This window comes from Scyliorhinus canicula, chromosome 28 (genome assembly GCF_902713615.1).
Source record: "Scyliorhinus canicula chromosome 28, sScyCan1.1, whole genome shotgun sequence".
NCBI classification, from domain to species: domain Eukaryota; kingdom Metazoa; phylum Chordata; class Chondrichthyes; order Carcharhiniformes; family Scyliorhinidae; genus Scyliorhinus; species Scyliorhinus canicula.
Window position 1 is genome coordinate 1,025,735 of NC_052173.1, and position 24,089 is coordinate 1,049,823.

The 24,089-nt window shown below is 45.2% G+C and overlaps 1 protein-coding gene across 4 annotated transcripts in view; it reads right to left on the reverse strand.

Moving 5' to 3' along the window:
* The window catches only part of ikzf4 (IKAROS family zinc finger 4), a 235,272-nt gene that overhangs the window by 152,010 nt on the left and 59,173 nt on the right, over positions 1-24,089 (reverse strand). The window contains exon 1 of one of the 4 annotated variants that reach the window (XM_038786689.1): positions 6,585-6,715. The exons of the other annotated variants lie outside the window; for them this stretch is intronic. The gene's annotated coding sequence lies outside the window, so the exon portion shown is untranslated. Of the gene's footprint in view, positions 1-6,584; positions 6,716-24,089 lie in introns of those variants that run through there. 4 annotated transcript variants of the gene reach the window in all.

Consider the following 24,089-nt stretch of genomic DNA (forward strand, 5'->3'; position numbering starts at 1 on the left):
TGGAATTATAGTCCTTACAGCAAATAGTTCAGTTGCTCCCAGCTTCTGATGGGTTTCCATTTCGGTGCTTCAGAGTAGTCTTCTTCAGCAATCACTCACTAAGGAGTATGGAATGAAAATGAAATTAAAATCGCTTATTGTCACAAGTAGGCTTCAAATGAAGTTACTGTGAAAAGCCCCTAGTCGCCACATTCCAACGCCTGTTCGGGAGGCTGGTACGGGAATTGAACCATGCTGCTGGCTGGTCTGCCTTGGTCTGCTTTCAAAACCAGTGATTTAGCCTTGTGCTAAACCAGCCCCTGTCCACCTAATGGGTGCTGGCATGGCTGATGAGCCGCCTCTTTGACCGCACAATTGACAAGCGATTCCAGGAGGTAGGATAGGTCCTTGGACTCCAGAGCAGTGGTATTCCTTTCTCGGGCACCTTTTCCAGGCCTTCTCTTAGTCAGGTGGCCTCAAAGAATTGTGTCCCTTCAATCAGGAAGTTCCTCCAAGTAGAAACTCTGACATCCTAAGCACATGGCCCAACCAGCTCTGTTGGTTTCAGATGATCATGGCCTCTATGCTGGTCCTCTTGGCTCCGTCAAGGACGCTGATGTTGGCACTCCTGCTCTCTTAGCCGATGCGGAGAATCCGTCTCAGACAGCATCGATGGTACCGCTCCAGGGCCTTAAGATGGCATCAGCACGGAGTCCAAGTTTCTGAGCCCTATAGAAGAGTCGGGAGGACAACCACCCTGTATACAAGGATCTTGGATGGCCTCATAAGGCTCTCCTCCTTCGGCATCCAAAGAAGACGCTCGCAGATTGGATACAATGTTGAATCCCTGAAACAACGCCAGCCTTAGTAGAGAGGTGGCTCTCCAGGTATGGGCTATGTTCCATGTTTAGTAGGGTTTCTCCGTTGATCGTGATGGAGGGAGAGACCAGATCTTGCCCTGGGACATGCTGATAAAGGACTCAAGTTTTCTTGAGGTTGAGGCTAAAACCAATTCTTTAGTATGCTTCTATGAAGGTGTTAAGCATGGAGATTTTCTTGAGAGAGTGAAGATGGCGATCTCATCCGCATACTGAAGTCCCACGAACGATGTCAGTGCGGTTTTCTTTTTGGATTTCAACCAGTTGAGGTTGAAATGTTTTCTGTCCATCCTGTTGACGATGTCTACTCCACTGGGAAGCTTACTCTTGACAAGATGAAGGAGGATGGCAATGAAGATGGAGAAAAGGGTGGAGCAATGACACATCCCTGCTCAACTCCTGCCTTGGCCTCAAAGGTTTATTTCTGTCGGTTGGAATTGTCACCAACATCTAATAATATTAATCTTCATTAGTCTCACAAGTAGGTTTACATTAACATTGCAATGAAGTTACTGCAAAAATCCCCTGGTTGTCACACTCCGACGCCTGTTCGGGTACACGGAGGGAGAATTCAGAATGTCCAATTCATCCGACAAGTACGTCTTTCGGGATTTGTAAGAGACAACCATACACCCGGAGGAAACCCACACAGATACGGGGAGAACGTGCAGACTCTGCAGTGACGCAAGCTGGGAATCGGCCTCGGGTCCCTGGCGCTGCAAAGCAATAGTGCTAATAACTATGCTACCTTGCCGTGGAGAAGTCAGGAGGATGTTGATGAATTTCTCTGGACAGCTGGCCTTTGACAGGGTCTTCCATAGCACTTCCTGATTGATTGAGTCGAAAACATTGGTAAGACTGATGAAGGCCATGTAGAGTGGTTGATGCTGCTTCTGGCATTTCTCCTGGACGTTGGCTAGCAGTGAAAATAGTGACCACTGTTCTCTGGTTTGGTTGGAAGCCACACTGGCTTTCTGGGGATTTCTTCAGAGATTGGGAGAAGGGGGCTAGCAAGGATTTGGGTGACAAGCTTCCTGGTGGTGGAGAGCAGGGAGATTCTTCGGTAGTTACCAGAGTCCACTTTGTCTCCTTTCTTGGCGATGGGGGTGATGACAGCATCCCAGAGGTCGGCAGGAATTTGTCCCAGATTTTCAGTATCGAGCATTCTAATTTTCTCCAAGTTTGAAAATCTCTGCTGGGATCTTGCAGCTTTTACATTCTTCATGTGCTTAATAGTGGTTAGCACTGCTGCCTCACAGCGCCAGCAACCCAAGTTCAATTCCAGCTTTGGGTGACTGTAGAGTTTGCACGTTCTCCCCGTGTCTGCGTGGGTTTCCTCCGGGTGCTCTGGTTTCCTCCCACAGTCCAAAGAGGTGCAGGTTGGGTAGATTGCCCTGCTACATCGCCTCTTAGTGTCCAGGGATGGGGTTACGGGGTTACAGGGGATCGGGTGGGGAAGTGGGCCTTGGTAGGGTACTGTTTCAGTGGGCCGGTACGACTCGATGGGCCGAATGGTCTCCTTCTGCACTGTAGGGATTCTATAGATTCTATTCGATAGGGCTCTTCAGTTCTGAAGAAAGTTGCAGAAACGCTCTCCTGTTCTTATTCCAAGAGCGAGACGACTAAATCAAACTCCACCGCCTACGCGTCGGTCCGAAGCTAGGGACTTCAGATCGCATGGTCCTATCTCGGTCACCTTCTGATGATCGCTACATGGCTAGTCTGTGTGGAGGTGTGGTTTCCTCTAGGTAGACGCCTGGTGCAGAACATTTTTTTCGTGGGTATGCCATTGCACATCAGCAGACACATGGTCCTTGACAGAGGGTAGGTCCAGTTCCATTGGCAAGGGAACCTCGATGATTGGGTATCTCTCTGCTGCTGCAGCCTTCATCCACCATCGTAGCCGTTGATACTATGAGTATCTTCACCTGATCTGCAATCGCGAGCTGGTTTTCAATTACGCTTCGTTTCGGTCCTCCCCTCCAACCTCACCATCATGGGTGACCCAGCCAGGAGCTCAAGACTCTCGACGGCATTGCTCTCGGGATCAACGAAACATTCAAGTCTCTCCACCATGGGAAGGTGGCAATCCAAGGAAAGGTTTAGAGTAGTATCTTTGAGTGATTACGTCCATACGGTTCCCTCAGCTTTCGAAGAGTTTCTTAAATCCATCACCAGTAGTCATATATGGGTCCTGATGATTCTTCTGCCCACAGCCATGCCAGAACAAAACTCTCAGAATTGGTAGCAGGCTGTGTCTCTGCTAGAGCATCTCACACTCCTGCATCTGGCTATTACAACTCGCAAAGTCAAGCAGCCTTTTGTCCCAACTGCTGTCGACACTGAATATCATAGATAGACAGCAGTTGTCTGTGATCAATCTTTGCCTCCTCCGGGGGTCCCCAGCATCACAAAATATCAAGTCTTCAATCCAACTCATTCTACGTGACATCAAGACACAGCTGAAGCCTGTGGATACTGCAAAGGCCATGGACCCTGACAATATTCTGGCAAAAGTACTGAAGACTTGTGCTCCAGGGGTAGCACAGGCACAAGCCCCTAGCCACGCTGCTCCAGCATAGCTACAACTTTGGCATCTACTCGGCAAAGTGAAAAATTGCCTAGATATGTCCTCTACACGAAACAAACAGAAATTCAACCCGATCAACTACCGGCCTTTCACCGGGGGGGGGGGGGGGGGGGGGGGGCTTGTTACCATTGACCAGAAATTAAACTGGATTAGCCAAATAAATATAATGTTGTGGCTATAAGAGTAGGTCAGAGGCTGGGAATACTGCAATGAGGAACTCGCCTCCTGATTCCCTAAAGCCTAGCCAAAGTCTACAAAGTACAAATCAGAACGGTGTTGGGATACTCTTCACTTTACTTGATTAGTGCAGCTTCAACATCGCTCAAGAATCTCAACACCATCCAGGATAAAGCAGCCTGCTTGGCTGGCACTCAAACCACAAACATTCACCTCTCCTCCATCAACACATAGTAGCAGCCGGGTGTACCATCCACAAGATGCACGGCAAGAACTCACCAAGGCGCCTGACACAGCATCTTCCAAACCCACGACTGCTACCACCTGGAAGGACAAGGAGAGCAGACAGATGGGAACATTACCACTGGGCGGCACGGTGGCGCAGTAGTTAGCACTGCTGCCTACAAAGCCGAAGACTCGGGTTCAATCCCGGCCCCGAGTCACTGTCTGTGTGGAGTTTGCACATTCTCCCCATGTCTGTGTGGGTTTCACCCCCACAACCCAAAGATGTGCAAGTTAGGAGGATTGGCCACACTAAATTGCCCCTTAATTGGAAAAAAATAATTAGGTACTCTAAATTTATTTTTATTTTTTTAATTTAAACATTTTTTACAAGGAACACCACCACTACCTGCAAGTTTCCCTCCAAAGCAGACCATCCCGACTTGGAAATGTATCGCCATTCCTTCACTGCCGCTGGTTCAGAATCCTGGAACTCCCTCTCTAATAGAACTGTCACTGTATCTAGCCACATTGACTACAGCGATTCAATAAGGCACTGCACAACCACTTTCTTCTCAAGGAAATTTAGAGATGCGCAATAAATACTGGCTGAGCCAAAAATGCTCACATCCCATGCAATTACGAAATGTAGGGAAGCCGGTAACCTGATCTTAAAATGGTTCTTATGCCTTCTTCCTCAATTGGTTTCTTATGCCTTCTTCCTCAAGTCAACACGAAACACATTAGCCTTTCTATCTAAATACAAGGTTAAGTAGCAAATCATGGCCACAACCCCACTGCCATCTTAAAAGTAAACATAATTCACAGCACAACTGTTTACAACCCATTAGCACTTGCTTCTCAGTAAACCTATCCAAGCCTTCCTTTGATCTCCAACAATCAAAAACCCCCAGGCTCACCGTCATGCAGATTGCAGAACAGATCACATGATGCAGCCATCATTTACCCCAACTTTAAAGCTGCAGTCCCAAAATATAATCAATCATATGAACCTCAATTTTAACAACAATTTTCATTTTACCAAGGCATTGCTTGCCAAGAGTGTATGGCACAAATTGGCATTTGATTGATTACTTCTGTTTTCAGGAAGCACCGGTATAGCAACTGTGTCAGTACTACTGCTGTCTTTGCTCCATGCACGACAAGGAATGGAAGACTTCAACATTCACTGAAGTATAAAAGCCCACAGTCCTCAAAGCAGTACCTGGTAAAGTTAGTCAACACTAGCGTGGCTCGTTGACACACATACAGGCATCACAGATACAATGTGCGTGCATTACCAAACCTGATCTTTGGGGAAAAAATTAACATTTTTGTTCCACCTCCCAAAATTCAGGTTTAATTCTCTGCCATAAAAATACCTAATATAATCAATTGATGGGTCGAGGGGCAAACATTGCATATGCTTCACAACTCTTACATTAGACAGTTACAAACATTACACATGTATCTGAAAAGCTTGAAAAAATGCTTCCATCATTTATTGGTACAAAGAGCTCTGTTAAAACTTTAGCATTCAAATGGACTCAATTGCAGGTTTCCATCTTCATCCTATTCAAAGAAATGGTATTCAGTCTGGGGTGATGGAAACTGTTGTGTCAAGTGCCCTCCTGGTTTACCTGCTACAGTGAAAAATATAGTATACAGAAATCCAGAGCAATCCACCTCTATTTTGGGAAGCTGGTTGGGTAGGAGGATGGAACCAGATTTCTGAATTTTGATTCACCCAACTGCACGTCTTCTCACCATTTAGAGTGGGATTATTGAGAGGCCGCCTGTAATTTATACATCAAAAAATCTATTTTGTACAGCACACAACTTCTCTTTTGAAAGCCACAAAAAGATATTCAATCTTTAATCTGCAGCTTTGTTTCACAGATTAAATGTCAGCTTCACTACACTGCGGTCGTTTCAAGCTCGCTCAGTGCACGCCATCGAGTTCTGAGGGGAAGTTCCAAGTAAAGTTTATTTTTGATCATTTTAAAGTTGAATCGATTCTTCAGAGAATTCAAATAAATGAAAAATCTAAAATTGCAATTTTTTCTTGAAAAAAAACAATGATATGAACAAGGAATAGGCCATTCAGTCTCTCGAGCCTGCTCCACCATTCAATAAGTCATGGCTGATCTGATAGCAACCTCAATTCTGCATCCCGCCTACTCCCGGTAACCCACCATCCCCTTGCTTACCAAGAATCTATCCGCCTCGGTCTTAAAAATATTCAAAAGGCCCAGCTTCCAGAGCAGAACTGAACTAGAACATTGCTTTTGTTTAAACCAACGGCAGAAATTGATGGCAGTTAAGATGCTCCACTATCATAAACCAACTACAAATCTATGTGCTCCATTTTTAAACATACAGAAAACATTCAAATCACATTAAATTAATGCATTTTTCCATATTCTGAGGGAAGGCAAGCATCGTTATACCAGTTACAATGCAATGTACCTTTTGCACTCTTCCAATACTATTGGCTCCCTGAAGAGTATCAGGTCGAAAAGTTACTTGTGCCTCAGTTAACTCAAGATAGATGAACATTTTTATTTTTAAAAATATTACGTCCCCAAAATATGGCAAAACATTGTAAAATGTAACTAAATGGCAATGAATAAATTACCGCAACAATAACAACCCTACAGTCTTGAGTATTGTAAAGTTTCTCTATACTGAGCTTAATTATTGCCCACTCATCTCTGTCTATTGGAGTTTCGACTTACTTTTCAGAGGTTTGAGTACAGCTTCAATCAGATGGCGACTTTTTAAAGAGCACATGCAACAACTTGCGTTTATACAGAGCTCCACACACAATAGACGTCATCTCAGAAGCTCTTTACATAGAGAGGTGGACATTTAGCTGTAAAGAAAAGGGAAGCGGGGTCAGAGGGAAAGAATGGAGATAAATAAAGGAGGTGGTCAAAGAAAAGGCTTTAAAGAGGTTAAAAATGGCAGGAGAGTTTGGGAAGGAATTCTAGAAGCAGGGGCAAAACAGCTAAAAGAAGCAACGGAGTGGAAGTAGACCTTGGAAAATAGGAGACAGGTTTAGATAAAGGATCTGGATCGGCACAGGCTGGGAGGGCCGAAGGGCCTGTTCCTGTGCTGTAATTTCCTTTGTTCTTTGAGTGGCCCAGCGGAAGCGTGCAGGGCCCATAATAATAATCTTTATTGTCACAAGTAGGCTCACATTAACACTGCAATGAGGTTACTGTGAAAATCACCCTCGTCGCCACATTCCGGTGCCTGTTCGGGTCACAGAGGGAGAATTCAGAATGTCCAATTCACCTAATAGTACGTCTTTCGGGACTTGTGGGAGGAAACCGGAGCACCCGGAGGAAACCCACGCAGACACGGGGAGAACATGCAGACGCCGCGCAGACAATGACCCAAGCCGGGAATCGAACCTGGGACCCTGGTGCTGTGAAGCAACAGTGCTAACCACTGTATTAACGTGCCGCTAGAAGAACCACCACTTGTGAAATTAACAAGTGAAATAAACCTGGCTTGCTGACTGAGTATTCAAATGAATAGTCCATAAGCTTGCATTCAAATTGTAACAATGGCACGAACTGCATAAATCCTTCACAAGCAAAAACATATCAGTGTATGTTGTAGCTCATAATCCTACCCCAATACATCACCCACATTAAACAAATTTTAAATACATATCTTTTCAAGAAAATGTTTTGTGCTATAGCTCTTAAAAGAAAAAGATCTGCAGAAGGAGTGTGGGTCGTACCATCCAATTTAATTATTAAATGTAGATGTCAAGATTCTGGCTGAGGTGTTCGCGCTAAGATTGAAGGGGTGTCTCCCGCAGGCTATTGGGGAACATCAGGCAGGGTTTGTGAAGGATAAGCGCTTATCGTTGAATGTGAGACGACTGTTGAATGTGGTATTGTCCCCAGCGGAAGGGAGGGAGGAGGTCATTGTGGTGTTGGATGTTGAGACAGCCTTCGATAGGGTAGAATGGGGATATTTGTTTGCAGTGTTGGAATGGTTTGAGATAGGGCCAAAGACATCCACGGTTAGTGCCCATTCAAACAATGTGTTTGGGATAATTTCAGCTGCACAGGGGAACGAGGCAGAGGTACCGCATATCATTTCAGAAATTGAATTTTACGAGCCTGGTGAACAGGATGAAAGCAGACTTGCAGAGGTGGGGCAGCCTTCCTCCATCCTTGGCTGGCAGAACTCGGCTGGTAAAAATGAATGTCCGGCCAAGTTTTCTGTTTTTATTTCGGTGCTCGCTGTTTTTTTTTTCCCCAAAATCCTTTTTTTGGGGAAGTGGAGAGACTGGTTTTGACGTTCATTTGGGCGGGGAAAGTAGCTAGGATTCAGAAGACGGTACTTCAAAGATCAGCAGTCCGGGGCAGAGGGGGGAACCAGGGGTTTATGGGAGGCATATAGCACAGGCGAGGTTAGGGCTGATACTGATACAGTTGAAGGTAGTGCACAGGGCCATTTGACCAAATCCGGGATGAGCATGCTATTTGCGAGGTGGAGGATGAGTGAGAGTGTTGTGAAAGGGGCCAGGCTAACCATGTACACAAGTTTTGGTCGTGTCCTAAGCTCGCGGGGTTCGGAGTCTCCTTTGTTGGCGATCCAATAAATTGAATTGAAGCCTTGTCCCCTTGGGGCATCCATTAGGATTGAACTACACTTTCTCAGAAAAGCAGGTTATAAAGAATGATCTCTAAGCTTCTGCCAGGCAGTGAATCCAAGAACAAAGGTTAACACACGAAAATCTGCATTTGCACACTGTTATAAAAGTCTCAGATCCCCATTAAATTCCACCATTAACTTAGTGATTTTTTTTTTTAAGTGCCTGGTACAACACAGAATTAAATAGAAAAAGGTTGCAGGCTCAGTCCTTGGTTTTTGCCGAATGAGGGCAGCAGCCTAAGTGTCCTCTGTATGCCCCACCTGGGGAGAAATTTAGATTTCTTGATTCACTTCAATTGTTGTGCAGTGACACTGCATGCATGTGGATGTTAAACAAGACACTCACTGTTCGATATCTAACAAGAATTAATGGCCACTTAGCAAGATACTGGAGGGCTGCTGCTACCATCACCGGTGGAACTGTACACCATCTTCAGAAGAAACAGAGCCAACAAAAGACTCCTTGTGGACACTCCTATTTTCAACACAACAATCAACTTAACAACAATATAAAGGCTGTATCACACCGCCATTTTACACCTTTAACAAGATAGATCTCCACTTGCTTGCTCAAATTCCTCTTGCTTCAAATACTGATGTTTGACTGCCATTTGCAGCACTTACTGTAAAGGTGCTTCACAATAAACAAAAGCCTCAAGGCCCACCAAAATATTGCATTAACAGTACCCGGAAGAATGAATGATCATCTCTCACCAGCAGCCACCTTACAAGTCTGGAATACAGTTTTTTTGTAGGTGGTGAAGGAAGAAAGGAGTCATAAAAATGTTTAATAACCAGAAAAAGATTGGTCAAGCACAAGACCATAGCCTTCATATTTAGCACTGTTTCAGATTCATCGGGGTATCCCAAGCTCAAATGACCTTCCTGCCATCATATAATTGCACAATGTTCAGAACCATTCATGACTCCTCAGATACTGAAGCAGTCCATGTCCATAGGCAGCAAGACCTGGACAATATCCAGGCTTGGGTCATGGCAAGTAACATTCATGCCACACGTGCCAGGCAATGACCATATCCAGTGAGGGAATCTAACCATCGCCTCTTTACAGTCAATGGCATTACCATCGCTGAATTCCCCACTATCAACACCCCCGGGGTCATCCCATCACGGTCACTGGTTCAAAATCCTAGAACTCGGTGACACGGTTGCATAGTGGTTAGCACCGATGCTTCACAGCGCCAGGGTCCCAGGTTCGATTTCCGGCTTAGATCACTGCCTGTGTGGAGTCTGCACGTTCTCCCAGTATCTGCGTGGGTTTCCTCCGGGTGCTCCGGATTCCTCCCACAAGTCCGGAAAGACGTGCGGTTAGGTAATTTGGACATTCTGAATTCTCCCTCTGTGTACCTGAACAGGCGCGGAATGTGGCGACTAGGGGCTTTTCACAGTAACTTCATTGCAATGTTAATGTAAGCAGACTTATGACACTAATAAAGATTATTAACTCCCTTCTAACAGCACTGTGGCTGTTCCTACACCACTTGGGTTGCAGCAGTCCAAGAAGGCAGCTCAGATCCATCTTCCAGAAGGCAATTAGGGATGAGCAATAAATCCTGGCCTAGCCAGCAATGCCCACATCCCATGAATGAATTATTTAAAAAATGGAATCTGGTCCACAATGTAAATGGCAAGTTGTGTTGGGGAGGAAGGGCGACGGATTTCCACTGTGACCTTCAGGCAATCAGACTCGATCACTTCTGAAAATACATCAAATGATTCAGAGATGCAATATTCAGAATTGAGGAAGACTATTCAGCTCATTGGACCTGTGCCCACACTTTGATAAAGCAACCCAATTGGTTGCATCCCCCTCCTCTTTCTTCATGGTCCTTCAAATGTTGCCTTTTCAAATATTTATCTAGTTCCATTTTGAAACTAACTATTGAAAACCATCATCTATCCCACTTTCATAAGTGCATTTTAGATCATAACTCGCTGCAGGGGAAAAAAAATCCAATCTCCCCTCTGATTAATGAATCTCCTGCCAATAGAATAAATTGGGGGAAACTGTTTCGATTAAAATCTTTCATAATTTTCAACAGCTCTATTATATCTCCCTTTAACCTTCTTTGCTTCTGTTTTTTGAGTTTCTCCATGTAATTGAAGTGCCTGTCCATGGCATCGTTCCATTAAATTCACTCTGCTAAGCCTCGACACCCTTCCAAAACGGGGATACCCAGAAATGGACACAGAATTCTAGCTGAGCAGTAACCCATGATTTATGAAGCTTCTGTGTAACCTGCTTGCTTTTCTACTCTATGGCTGTAATTATAAAGCCCAGGATCCCAAATGCTTTCGAACAGCCTTGTCAAATAATCTGCCATTTTACAAAAATTGTGCCCATTAAGCGCCAAGTCTGTCTGCAGCCAGCAGCTTTAGTTATTAATTTTAAAGTTTCAGTCAAATCCTGTAATTGTGTTGGGAAGAGGAACATCCCTTAACTCAATGCAACCAAAAACCTTTTCCCCTTCAATACACGGCTAAAACCCAATTTTCAGTTCACCTAAAATTTCACCAAAAAGTGGTTTTCGTGACTTCAAGGAAGGATTATTACAGTCAATTAAGCACTTCAAAGTCTTGTAACAAAATAAAATTCAGCAGCCAATTAGCAAGGTTCCACATACAGCACACATAAAATCACCAGATAAACAGTTTTTGTGGTTTGGCCAGGATACAGACAACTCTCCTGTTCTTTGTCAATTTGAGCATTGGGATCTTTGACGTTAACGAGGCTAACTTTAAAATACACCTTTCAGAAATGTTGTGCACATTTTATACTCAACATCCATGAGAAATTTATTGAAATTCTTTCCAAGATTAAGAATGGAAATTCTTTTCAAAATCTAAAAGTAAAAGTTTAGTTTTAAAAGATTCACTTCCTTGAATTCTAGCAGTAAGCACCTCCGCGTAACGTTGAGCTCAACCATGTGTTTTTATTTTAGCAAAATTTTGTTCATAAGAAGCCATTCTGAAAGACGCACTATTCCAGCCACTGCCAATTTATGTTTGAAGTTTGAGTTAGTATTGAGACTTCAGTATTGTATGTGTGTTTCAATCAAAGTGGAAAAGTCAAAAGTGGAGTTAGCTTCTTCAAAATAAAATTACATTCAAAAAGCTACATTCTCCCCAACCTCAATTGAAATGAAATGAAAATGAAAATCGCTTATTGTCACGAGTAGGCTTCAATGAAGTTACTGTGAAAAGCCCCTAGTCGCCACATTCCGGCGCCTGTCCGGGGAGGCTGGTACGGGAATTGAACCGTGCTGCTGGCCTGCTTGAAGTCAGCGATTTGGCTCAGTGAGCTAAACCAGCCCCTGTAAATTCAGTACTGTACTCCAAATACTTGTCTCTCCCACTCCCCATCTTGATGCAGCTCATTTACAGACACAAACAGGTTTTATTGATTGCATAAATATGATACAATAGAGGTGCCAACTAAATATGTACTTCATTCCAAAAGGGCTGAATGGTTATAACAAATCTCTCTGGGAAGTGAGAGTCACTTCCCAGAAACTAAGCAGAATAAGCTGGACTGGTGCCATAGTGAGGCATCCACACTTGAAACCAAATATTGGTGATTCTATTAATAATTTTTCATTAAATTTTAATCAAATGTTACCATAGCTGGTGCTCAAACTCTGCAGAAAAATACAAACTTCATTTAAGAAAATAAATCCAGTGGCAAACTTTTATATCAGAATGTTCAGTTTATCCAGTCAATGCATTAATACTAGTTGTTCACCAATTGGGCTATTCAATCCCGGGCCATTGAATTCTCATTGTAGTTTTCAAAATCTCTGGCTTTTCAGTTTAGGCATTGGAAAAAAAAACTATTTGCATCAAAGTTCTCACGTAGAGGTGTGAGGAACCAGTAAAACTTTATGCATCACAGCAGAATGTAGGGAAGTGCAATGCTCGTTTGCAAAGAAAGGAGATACTCAGATTGGAATTCCTCAAGTATATATTTTTTGGAAAAAAGTTCAGCCCATTTACTCAATTAGCATCAACTGAATCCTGCATCCACATTACAAGATCTTATGTAGCACCTTTAACATAATAAATCACCCCAAAATGCAACACATGGGCATTATTAAAGGCAAATACAGCCACACAGAGCAATTAGGTCAGATGACCAAAAGATTGATCAGAGGGGTAGGTTTAAACGGTGTGCACTAAAAAGAGGTAAGAGAAATGAACAGGTGTAGGGGAACAGTCAAGTCCGAGGCAACCGAAGGCATGGTCACCAATGGTGGGGAGGTGGCAGCATAGTGGTACTGGACTAACAATCCAGAGGCCCAGAGTAATAATATGGGGACCTGGGTTCAAATCCCACAGGTGGTGGAATTTAAACTCAACAAAATATCTGGAATTACAAGTCTAGTGATGACAATGAAACCATTGTTGATTGTTGTAAAAGGGAAGGAAATCTGCCATCCTTACCCGGTCTGGCCTGCATGTGACTTCAGATCCACAGCAATGTGGTTGACTCTTAAATGCATTCAAATGACCTAGCAAGCCACTCAGTTGTATTCAATAACTATGAAAACACAAAAAAGGAAACCAGACATACCACCCCGCATCGACAACAGCAAACCCAGCCCTGTCGACCCTGCAACGTCCTTACTAACATGTGGGGGACTTGTGGCAAAGTTAGGAGAGCTGTCTCACTGACTAGTCAAGCAACAGCCTGACATAGTCATACTCACAGAATCATACCTTACAGACAATGTCCCAGACAGCACTATCACCATTCTTCACCGGCAGGACAGACCCAGCAGAGGCGGTGGCACAGTGGTATACACAGTTGGGAGGGAGTTGCCCTGGGAGTCCTCAACAATGACTCTGGACCTCATGAAGTCTCATGGCTTCAGGTTAAACATGGGCAAGAAAACCTCCTGCTGATTGCCACATACTGGCCACCATCAGCTGATGAATCAGTACTGCTCCATGTTGAAAATCACTTGACGGAAGCACAGAGGGTGGCAATGGTGCAGAATATACTCTGGGTGAGGGACTTCAATGCCCAAGGGTGGCTCGGTAGTAACACCACAGACCGAGCTGGCCGGGTCCTAAAGGACATAGCCGCTAGACTGCAGCAGGTGAAGAGGGAACCAACAAGAGGGAAGAACATACTTGACCTCATCCTCACCAAACTGCCTGCTGTAAATGCATCTGTCCATGACAGTATCAGTAGAAGTGACCATCATAGTCCTTGTGGAGTCAAAGTACCATCTTCACATTGAGGATACCCTCCATCGTGTTGTGTGGCACTACCACCGTGCTAAATGAGATAGATTTTGAACAGATCTAGCAACTCATCCATGAGACTCTGTGGGCCATCAGCATTCAACCACAATCTGCAACCACATGGCACAGCATATCCCCCACTCTACCATTACCATCAAGCCAGGGGATCAACCCTGATTCAATGAAGAGTACAGGACAGCATGCCAGGAACAACACCAGGCAAACCGAAAAATGAGGTGTACACCTGGTGAAGCTACAACACAGGACAACTTGTGTGCCAAACAGCATAAGCACCAAGTAAAAGACAGAGCTAAGCAATTCCACAGCAAACACATTAGATCTAAGCTCTGCGGTCCCACCACATCCAGCTGTGAATGGTGACAGGCCATTAAACTCACTGGAGGAGGAGGCTCCACAAATATCCCCATCCTCAAAGATGGAGGTGCCCATCACATTCGTGCAAAGGACAAGGTTGAAACATGCGCAACAATCTTCAGCCAAAAGTGGCAAGTGGATGGTCTATCTTGGTCTCCTCCAGAGATCCCCAGCATCTCAGATGTCAGTCTTCAGCCAATACGATTCACTCCACGTGATATCAAGAAACGATGGAAGGCCCTGACAATATTCCGGCAATAGCACTGAAGACTTGTGGTCCAGGACCTTCCGCACACTTAACCAAGTTGTTCTAGTGTAGCTACAACACTGGCATCGACCCGACAATGTGGAAAATTACCCAGGTGTGTCCTGTCAACAAGAAACAGGGCAAATCCAACCCAGCCAATTATAGCCCCATCAGTCTACTCTCCAAAGTGATGGAAGGAGACATCAACAGTGCAATCAAATGGCACTTACTCAGCAATAACCTGCTCACGAACGCTTGGTTTGGGTTCCTCCAGGATCACTGAGCTACTCACCTCATTACAGCCTTGGTTCAAACATGGACAAAAAAGTTGAATGCATAGGAGAAGTAAGAGTGACTGCCCTTGACATCAAGGTAGCATTTGAACAAGTATGATATCAAGGAGCCCCAGCAAAATTGGAGCCAATGGGAATTGGAGGGGAAACTCTCCGCTGGTTGGAGTCATATCTGGCAGAAAGGTTGCGGTGGTTAGAGGTCAGTCACCTCAGGGCAGTGTCCTAGGCCCAACCATCTTCAGCTGCTTCATCAATGATCTCCTTTCCATAAGATCAGAAGTGGGGATGTTTACGGATGACTGCACAATGGTCAGCACCATTCACAACTCCTCAGATAATGAAGCAGTCCATGTCCAAATGCAGCAAGACCTGGACAATATCCAGGCTTGGGCTGAGAAGTGGCAAGTTAGATTTGTGCCACACAAGTGCCAGGCAATGACCATATCCTACAAGAGGATGTAGCCATCGCCCCATGACATTCAATGGCATTACCATTGCTGAATTCCCCCACAATCAACATCCTGGGGATTCCCCCCCGCTCCCCCCCCCCCACCCCACCACACCACACCCCACCCACACCACCCACACCCCACACACACACACACACACACACACACACACACACAAAAAAGCATGTCCACCATCAACAAGACACAAGAATATAAGAGCATGCTCTCCACTTGTCTGGATGAGTGCAGCTCCAACAAGAAGCTCAACACCATCCAGGACAAAGCAGCCCGCTTGATTACGCCCCTTTCCACAAACGTTAAATCCCTACACCACCGACGAACAGTGGCAGTCGTGTGTACAATCTACAAGATGCACTGCAGGAACTCGCCAAGGCAGCACCTTCCAACTTCCAACCCCACGACCACTGCCATCTAGAAGGACAAGGGCAGCAAATACCTGGAGGTTCCACCACCTGGAGGTTCCCCTTCAAGTCACTCACCATCCTGACTTGGAAATATATTGCCATTCCTTCACTGTCACTGGGTCAAAACCCTGGAACTCCCTTCGCAACAGCACTGTGGATGTACTTACACCTCAGGGACTGCAGCGGTTCAAGTCGGCAGCTCACCTTCTGAAGGACAACTAGGGGTGGACAATAAATGCTGGTCTAACCGGCGACGCCCACATCCTGTAAATTAATTTTTTTAAAATTAAAATCAGGGATGCTTAAGAGGTCAAAATTAGAAGGGGCTGGTTTAGCTCACCAGGCTAAATCGCTGGCTTTTAAAGCAGACCAAGCAAGCCAGCAGCACGGTTCGAATCCCGTACCAGCCTCCCCAGAACAGGTGCCAGAATGTGGCGACTAGGGGCTTTTCACAGTAACTTCATTGAAGCCTACTCGTGACAATAAGCGATTTTCATTTTCATCTTGATGGGTTGGGCGCTGGAGGATATAGGGAAGGGAGAGACAAGGCAATGGATTTGAAAACAAGGATGAGAATTTAAAAATCAAGATGCCGCTTGACTAGGAGCCAGTGCAGGTCAGCAAACACAAAGGGTAATGCGGGACTTGGTGCAAGTTAAGACAGCAGACTTTTGGATGACCTCAAGTTTATGCAGGATAGAATTACGGAGACTAGCCAGGAGTGTGGTTGAGTCTGGAGGTCACAAAGGAATGGATGAGGGTTGCAGTAGATGAGCTGAGCTGAGACAGGGGCGATGTTATGAAGGTGGAAACAGGCGGTCTTATTGATGGCATGAATGAGGTCAGAAGCTCATCTCGGGGGATCAAATGTGACACCAAGGTTTTAAGATGACTGGCTTAATTTCACACTGTTGTCAGGGAAAAGGATAGTGTTGGTAGCGGGAACGGAAATCAAAAACAATTGTTTTGGTCTTCCCAACATTTAATAGGAGGAAATTTGTTCATCCAGTACTAACGTAGGATAAACAGTCTGATAATTTAGCCCAAGTAAGACGTCTTACAACACCAGGTTAAAGTCCAACAGGTTTGTTTCAAACACCAGCTTTCAGAGTGCAGCTCCTTCATCAACTGCGCTCCGAAAGCTAGTGATTCCAAACAAACCTGTTGGACTTTAACCTGGTGTTGTAAGACTTCTTACTGTGCTCACCCCAGTCCAACGCCGGCGTCTCCACATCATGATAATTTAGCAACAGTGGAGTCATCGAGAGAGGCAGTGGTGAGGTAAAGTAGGGCGTACACCTGAAAACTTCCGCTGTGCTTTCAGATGTTATTGCCAAGGGACAACACATAAATGAGAAATTGGAGGCAGGGTTGAAATATACTTCACAATATTCTTCGCACTTCGCCAAAACCCACAACTGTTAAATAAATGGATGATTTGGGGGAATTTTATCAAGGAACTAAACTAATTTACACGTGAGGATCAGAGAAAGATCGTTCAGTTTGAATGTAGAGCAAAGTGATGAGACTCATTGGAGGTGTAGCCATCTAAAATGGACACCAGTATACAAAATGGAGAACTGCAAAGAGTGCAGGGAAAAACGGACAGTAAAGAGCAAACAGCTTGCAGACATTTGCAAAAACCGGTTTCCCCACAGCTGCAGAGTCCAGGCAGCGATGTTAATAGGAAAACGATCTACATACTAATGAGGTGATACCGGGACAACCCCGGACACAATAGATACACTTAAGTATCGATTGATACTTTTCAATAGCTAAGCAGACAGAATGGCGCCAACGAAACCAGGACAATAAGCCCTAAGAACCGCCCCAGCCATCAAGGAACGGCCCTAGGATAGGGGGGTTCGAATCATATCGATTGGGAAAGACCCAATCGATCCCCAGCAGGCGAGAGAGCCCGCCCCAAGGGGCACGGACCTATAAAAAGAAGGTCCCACACATGGTTCGGCCTGTTTTGTCTCTGGCTCCTGTTTTGTCTCCAGCTCCTGTTTTGTCTCCGGCCTCCGACTCCAGCCTCCAGATCCTTTCTTTTACACCAGCCGTTGAGCAGCAGCCATCGGTAAGTGCCAAAACGACGATCGCTACCTTGACCCAGGCATTACTTATACCCGTGCCGACCAGTAGTATCAAGAAGTTGCAGACCAGAACGGAACGAAGGCCTTGTTCCCTGACCTTGCCTGTTCCTTCTTAGATAAGTATTAGTCGTTTAATGGTAGAGAAGTAAGTTAGTCTTTAGCGTGTGAATGAGTATTTATTATAATTGTTATAATAAACTCTAACTGTTTGGACTTACTAATTGGTGTTTTGCTTTGAACTTGACCTTGATGCTTGTGACGGTGTCTCTTATGGCACCTGGCGACTCCAGAGTATAGAATAAGAAACAGAGCCAAACGAGTGTTAAGCACACTGCCTCTATTGGAGGAGTGTTAAACACACTAACTCAGAATGACCAACAGAGGAGAGTTTCACTTACATCGGCTCGAGTGTTTGGTCAGGTGCTGGCTGACTGCATGTCAACTAACCTTAAACTTTTAGCCTAGATGCAGATTAAAATACAATAAGCTCCAGAGTGGCAATTTGTACCAATTTGCTGTGCAATGAATTTCCGATGTCAGACTGCCTAGGAAAAGGTACAAAATGATCCAAGGGCATCTTAACAGAGAAGTTTAAGATATACAATTCAATTTCTTTGCATCAATCTGTGATGGCTGCATAATGGCAATGTGAAGTACTACAATTCTATTATCTATTTGAAAGATTCCGATTCTACAGCAGTTTAGCAGTTTCTTCTTCAACTGAACCCCAAAATTTGGATTACTGCCAAGTTTTCCCTTGAACATTTTATGGCGTTCACAGCTTTTTCTTAAACTTTGGCATTACCTGGAACATTACACAGAATAAAATGATTCTTGTACAGAATTTAAAACCAACAAGTTTTGATGCAAGGTTTGTCTTTTTTTAAACCAATGTCTATTTATTGGGATTTTCTATTTTGTACAAAAAAGATTGTATCAAACAAACAAAAGCAGAAAGCACAAAAAGATAGCTATAGGTATCAACGTACAGCAGGTACAACACAAAATAATAGTAATTACATAATGGGAACAAATAAGACCGGATAATTCAGGGACAAAATCCTTCAACAGGTAAATGACCCGTCTGCACCTGAAAGAATACAGGCAACATTATAGATCTACATCTCACCCATAGCTGCAAAACAAAATGACAAAGAAAACAATACCCCAAGAACCCAAATGCTAAGGAAAATCGACCAACTCTTGCAGCACAATTTAAACTCTCTGCAGATCCAGACTCTGCGGAACAAGCAGCCAGCCTATACCTTCGAGATGGCAAAATGACAAAAACAAAGATCAGGACCAAGCACAGCCAAGCCTTAATACTCATCCCGAAGGTGTCCCATAAAAGTAAAAGAGGGCAAGAACGAGGTCTTCCGGTGATGACCATGGAGTGAGCAGTTGCACATTTGATGGCTCCCGCTCAAGACGGATTTTTTCAGTCCTTTCCCTGCCCGAAGAGCGAAGCATTTGAGTGCCTGGGGAAGGTTTTACTGTTCTGGTGTGGCTGCTGGATGGATCCACTGACTAGGAGTAGGGCAAGAAAGAAAGAGCTGCTGGAACAGGAGAGTCTTTGTGGTGCGGATAAGATGGCAGAAGACAAGGGGGCTGCTCTGGCGACCCAGTGGTCAACAGAGCAGTTAATAGAGTTCCTTAACGGAAAGTTCTGCCAGCAGAGGAAAGAGGCCCTGGAAGACCTCACCACAGTGGTGGAACCGATTAAGTAAGAGATCTGAGAGAATGTAACAGGGGCCAGAGTCCCAGGGCTGGACGATCCAGCAAGTGGAGGAGGCAATGGGGGAGGCACGAGGAACAGCTGGCCTTGATGGTGGCTGAGGTGGGGTTGACGCAGGAAACCCAAAAGAGGCTGAAGGAGAAGGTGGAGGAGCTGGAGAATCGCTCCAGAAGACGAAGTCCAGAAAGACGTGCTTGTTAAGTGAATTGGACATTCTGAATTCTCCGTGTACCTGAACAGGCGCCGGAATGTGGCGACCAGGGGATTTTCACAGGAGCTTCATTGCAGTGTTAATGTAAGCCTACTTGTGACAATAAAGATTATTATAAAATCTTGGGAACTTGAGGTGTGTGTTTTTTTGTTTAAAATAAGTTTTTTCTTTAAAAGACTCTTTGATGGCAGGTTTTCTGGAGGGCAGGTTTTTCATGGGGGAACATCAAGGGGTGAGTGGGCAGCACGGTGGCACAGTTGCCTACAGCACTGAGGACCTGGGTTCGATCCCGGCTCTGGGTCACTGTCTGTGTGGAGTTTGCACATTCTCCCTGTGTTTGCGTGGGCCTCGCCCCCACAACCCAAAGATGTGAGGGTGCGGGCTGCCATTTGGTGGTATATGGACCTAAACGATACAGAGGAGGTCACGGCAGCCACTCTGTCAGAGGCACTCAAAGCACTGGTTGGGTGAGTTTATCTCAATTCGAGAGCATAGGGAGAAAGCAGAGCGGGCGAAGATGGCAAGGCTGGTGGATCAGATTGAGGGTATGCGGACGCATCCAAGGCCCTGGAGGCAGGGGCTCCAGATGGAGCAGGCGATGGGGCAATTACAGATAGCCAGAGGGGCAGTATAGGAGTATGGGGAGAAGGCGAGCAGGATGTTGGTCCAGCAATTAAGCAAGAGGTGGCGAGGGTGATTAGCAGAGTAAGGGATGATAAGGGTAGGGTGGTGTTGGGCCCGTGTGTTTGAGAGGTTCGAAGTCTGCTGCTGGTGAGGGTGTATAATGAAGCGGGGGGTTACTGAGTGTAGCCGCCAAGCTGTTGGCAAAGAGTTTGGCCTTGCGAATCGAGGACTACGTCCCGGGGGTGATAGGCGAGGACCAAACAGTGCATAAATCCGAAATCAATATTCAGCTCAACATGTTAAAACATTACATCAGGATAACCAACAGTGCAGGACATGACGCCCAAAATATTTATTTCCCTGCAAACAAAAAAATTGACAACTTTAACAGACAACAATCTGATTACCAAGGAATGAAGTCCACAATAACAAATGAGGAACGAGGTAGTCTTCAGGATAAAGACCACTCCACTGATGCACAAACAAAGTAGACATCCAGGATAAAGCAGGATCTGAAATGATCCGTGGAGCGGCACGGTAGTACAGAGGTTAGCACTGTTGCTTCACAGCGCCAGGGTCCCAGGATCAATTCCCGGCTTGGGTCACTATCTGTGCGGAGTCTGCACGTTCACCCTGTGTCTGTGTGGGTTTCCTCCGGGTGCTCCGGTTTCCTCCCACAGTCCAAAGATGAGCAGGTTAGGTGGATTGGTCTTTCTAAATTGTCCTTAATGTCCAAAATGGTTAGGTGGGATTACTAGGTTACGGGGATAGGGTGGAGGTGTGGCCTTAAGTAGGGTGCTCTTTCCAAGGGCTGGTGCAGACTCGATGGGCCGAATGTCCTCTATCTGCACTGTAAATCCTATGTAACTTCGATGAAAAGCACTCTTCAGGATCTTCCAAGGATTCCAACGATTGTAACATACCAGGATGGGGGTCAGCCGACTCAGGCCACCCCCTGCCTCTTGACCATCAAAATACACAAGATCACACAGACCCAGGCCTCAGAAACAGGATTAAACATGCTTCATTGAATTTGAGCTGCCCGGCTTCCAGATCGAGATTCCTGAAAGATGGCAGCTGGAAACCTCCACTGCCTAACCGGAGACATCAGGCACGAACGGGCTCCTCACCCGAACCCTTCAAGGATGGGCATATAGCCATACAACAGGAGCTCAACCGTGCGGAGGTGAGCTTCCACCAGAGACACTGCTCTCTCTGCTCCAAGAACCTTTTTAGGCAGCACTACCATCTCTATAAAAATGCCTCGCAACTCTTGGCTTTTACATCCTGCACTACAGAGCCAAGATTATCAGAGAGATCACCTTAATCAGTCAGCATGCACCACATTGTCAGGGCAGGACACCTCTCAAAAGGTAGCTGTGGCACCAAGGACTAGGCCCCACTCCAACTGCCTCCAGCTACCACGAATCAAACGCATATTGTCTGGACTTAAAAGTGCTGAAAGTGCCATGCAAACCAAAGTAAGATAAAGAGATCGCACAGGGTAAAAACAAAGATTGAAAGATGAGCAGAGCTAGAACTCGCAAAAATGCAGCCGCTCCAGCGTTCACATCATGTGAGCTCCAAGTAATGTTTTTCTAATCAACTGGTTGATATGAAATACTCCAGTCTTCAAATTTAAAGCAGACTACAAAGATGCCTTCTACATTGGTATTAAAGACATTAATATTTTTACAATTTCCAATATAGTCCCTCATTTTTAGAAATTTGGATTGTCAAACACACAGTAAACAAGGTGAAAACAGAAAATTCTGGAAATGCTCAGCAGGTCAGGAAGCATCTATGGAGAGAAAAACAACTAACGTTTGAAGCCAATGACAGGTCACTGTTTCTCTATCCACAGACTTGCTGAGTAATTCAAGCATTTTCTGTTTTTATTCCCTTTCTCCCTTTCTTAGACTTTCATATCTTGTTTTGCTTGGTTTGGTTACCATACCTACAGGTGAGGGATATCTTTCGGTTATGGCGTTAGTAGGTAGTTTCCAGGAGAAAGGAGATCCTGCGCCTATCACCAGAGGCCGGAAGGTAACAAAGTGGTCCAAAACTGGCCTTTGTATTAAGTCTGCATTGGAGATATAACGTATAAAATATCTCCCAATACATTCACATTGCGCGTCTATCAGGATGGGGCAGCAGCCACCATCAGATTCGAAGAAGAGGAGAGAACATAGAACATAGAACGATACAGCGCAATACAGGCCCTTCGGCCCTCGATGTTGCACCGACATGGGAAGTCCAAAAACTAAAGGCCATCTAACCTACACTATGCCATTATCATCCATATGCTTATCCAATAAACTTTTAAATGCCCTCAATGTTGGCGAGTTCACTGCTGTTGCAGGTAGGGCGTTCCACGGTCTCACCACTCTTTGCGTAAAAAACCCACCTCTGACCTCTGTCCTATATCTATTACCCCTCAATTTAAGGCTATGTCCCCTCGTGCTAGCCACCTCCATCCGCGGGAGAAGGTTCTCGCTGTCCACCCTATCTAACCCTCTGATCATTTTGTATGCCTCTATTAAGTCACCTCTTAACCTTCTTCTCTCTAACGAAAACAACCTCAAGTCCATCAGCCTTTCCTCATAAGATTTTCCCTCCATACCAGACAACATCCTGGTAAATCTCCTCTGCATCCGCTCCAAAGCTTCTACGTCCTTCCTATAATGAGGCGACCAGAGCTGTACGCAATACTCCAAATGCGGCCGTACTAGAGTTTTGTACAACTGCAACATGACCTCATGGCTCCGGAACTCAATCCCTCTACCAATAAAGGCCAACACACCATAGGCCTTCTTCACAACCCTATCAACCTGGGTGGCACCTTTCAGCGATCTATGTACATGGACACCGAGATCCCTCTGCTCATCCACACTACCAAGAATTTTACCATTAGCCAAATATTCCGCATTCCTGTTATTCTTTCCAAAGTGAATCACCTCACACTTCTCCACATTAAACTCCATTTGCCACCTCTCAGCCCAGCTCTGCAACTTATCTATGTCCCTCTGTAACCTGCAACATCCTTCCGCACTGTCTACAACTCCACCGACTTTAGTGTCGTCTGCAAATTTACTCACCCATCCTTCTGCGCCCTCCTCTAGGTCATTTATAAAAATGACAAACAGCAACGGCCCCAGAACAGATCCTTGTGGTACGCCACTCGTAACTGAACTCCATTCTGAACATTTCCCATCAACCACCACTCTCTGTCTTCTTTCAACTAGCCAATTTCTGATCCACATCTCTAAATCACCCTCAATCCCCAGCCTCCTTATTCTCTGCAATAGCCGACCATGGGGAACCTTATCAAACGCTTTACTGAAATCCATATACACCACATCAACTGCTCTACCCTCGTCTACCTGTTCAGTCACCTTCTCAAAGAACTCGATAAGGTTTGTGAGGCATGACCTACCCTTCACAAAACCATGCTGACTATCCCTAATCATATTATTCCTATCTAGATGATTATAAATCGTATCTTTTATAATCCTCTCCAAGACTTTACCCACAACAGACGTTAGGCTCACCGGCCTATAGTTACCGGGGTTATCTCTACTCCCCTTCTTGAACAAAGGGACCACATTTGCTATCCTCCAGTCCTCTGGCACTAATCCTGTAGCCAATGATGACCTAAAAATCAAAGCCAAAGGCTCAGCAATCTCTTCCCTGGCTTCCCAGAGAATCCTAGGATAAATCCCATCAGGCCCCGGGGACTTATCTATTTTCACCTTGTCCAGAATTGCCAACACTTCTTCCCTACGCACCTCAATGCCATCTATTCTAATAGCCTGGGTCTCAGCATTCTCCTCCACAATA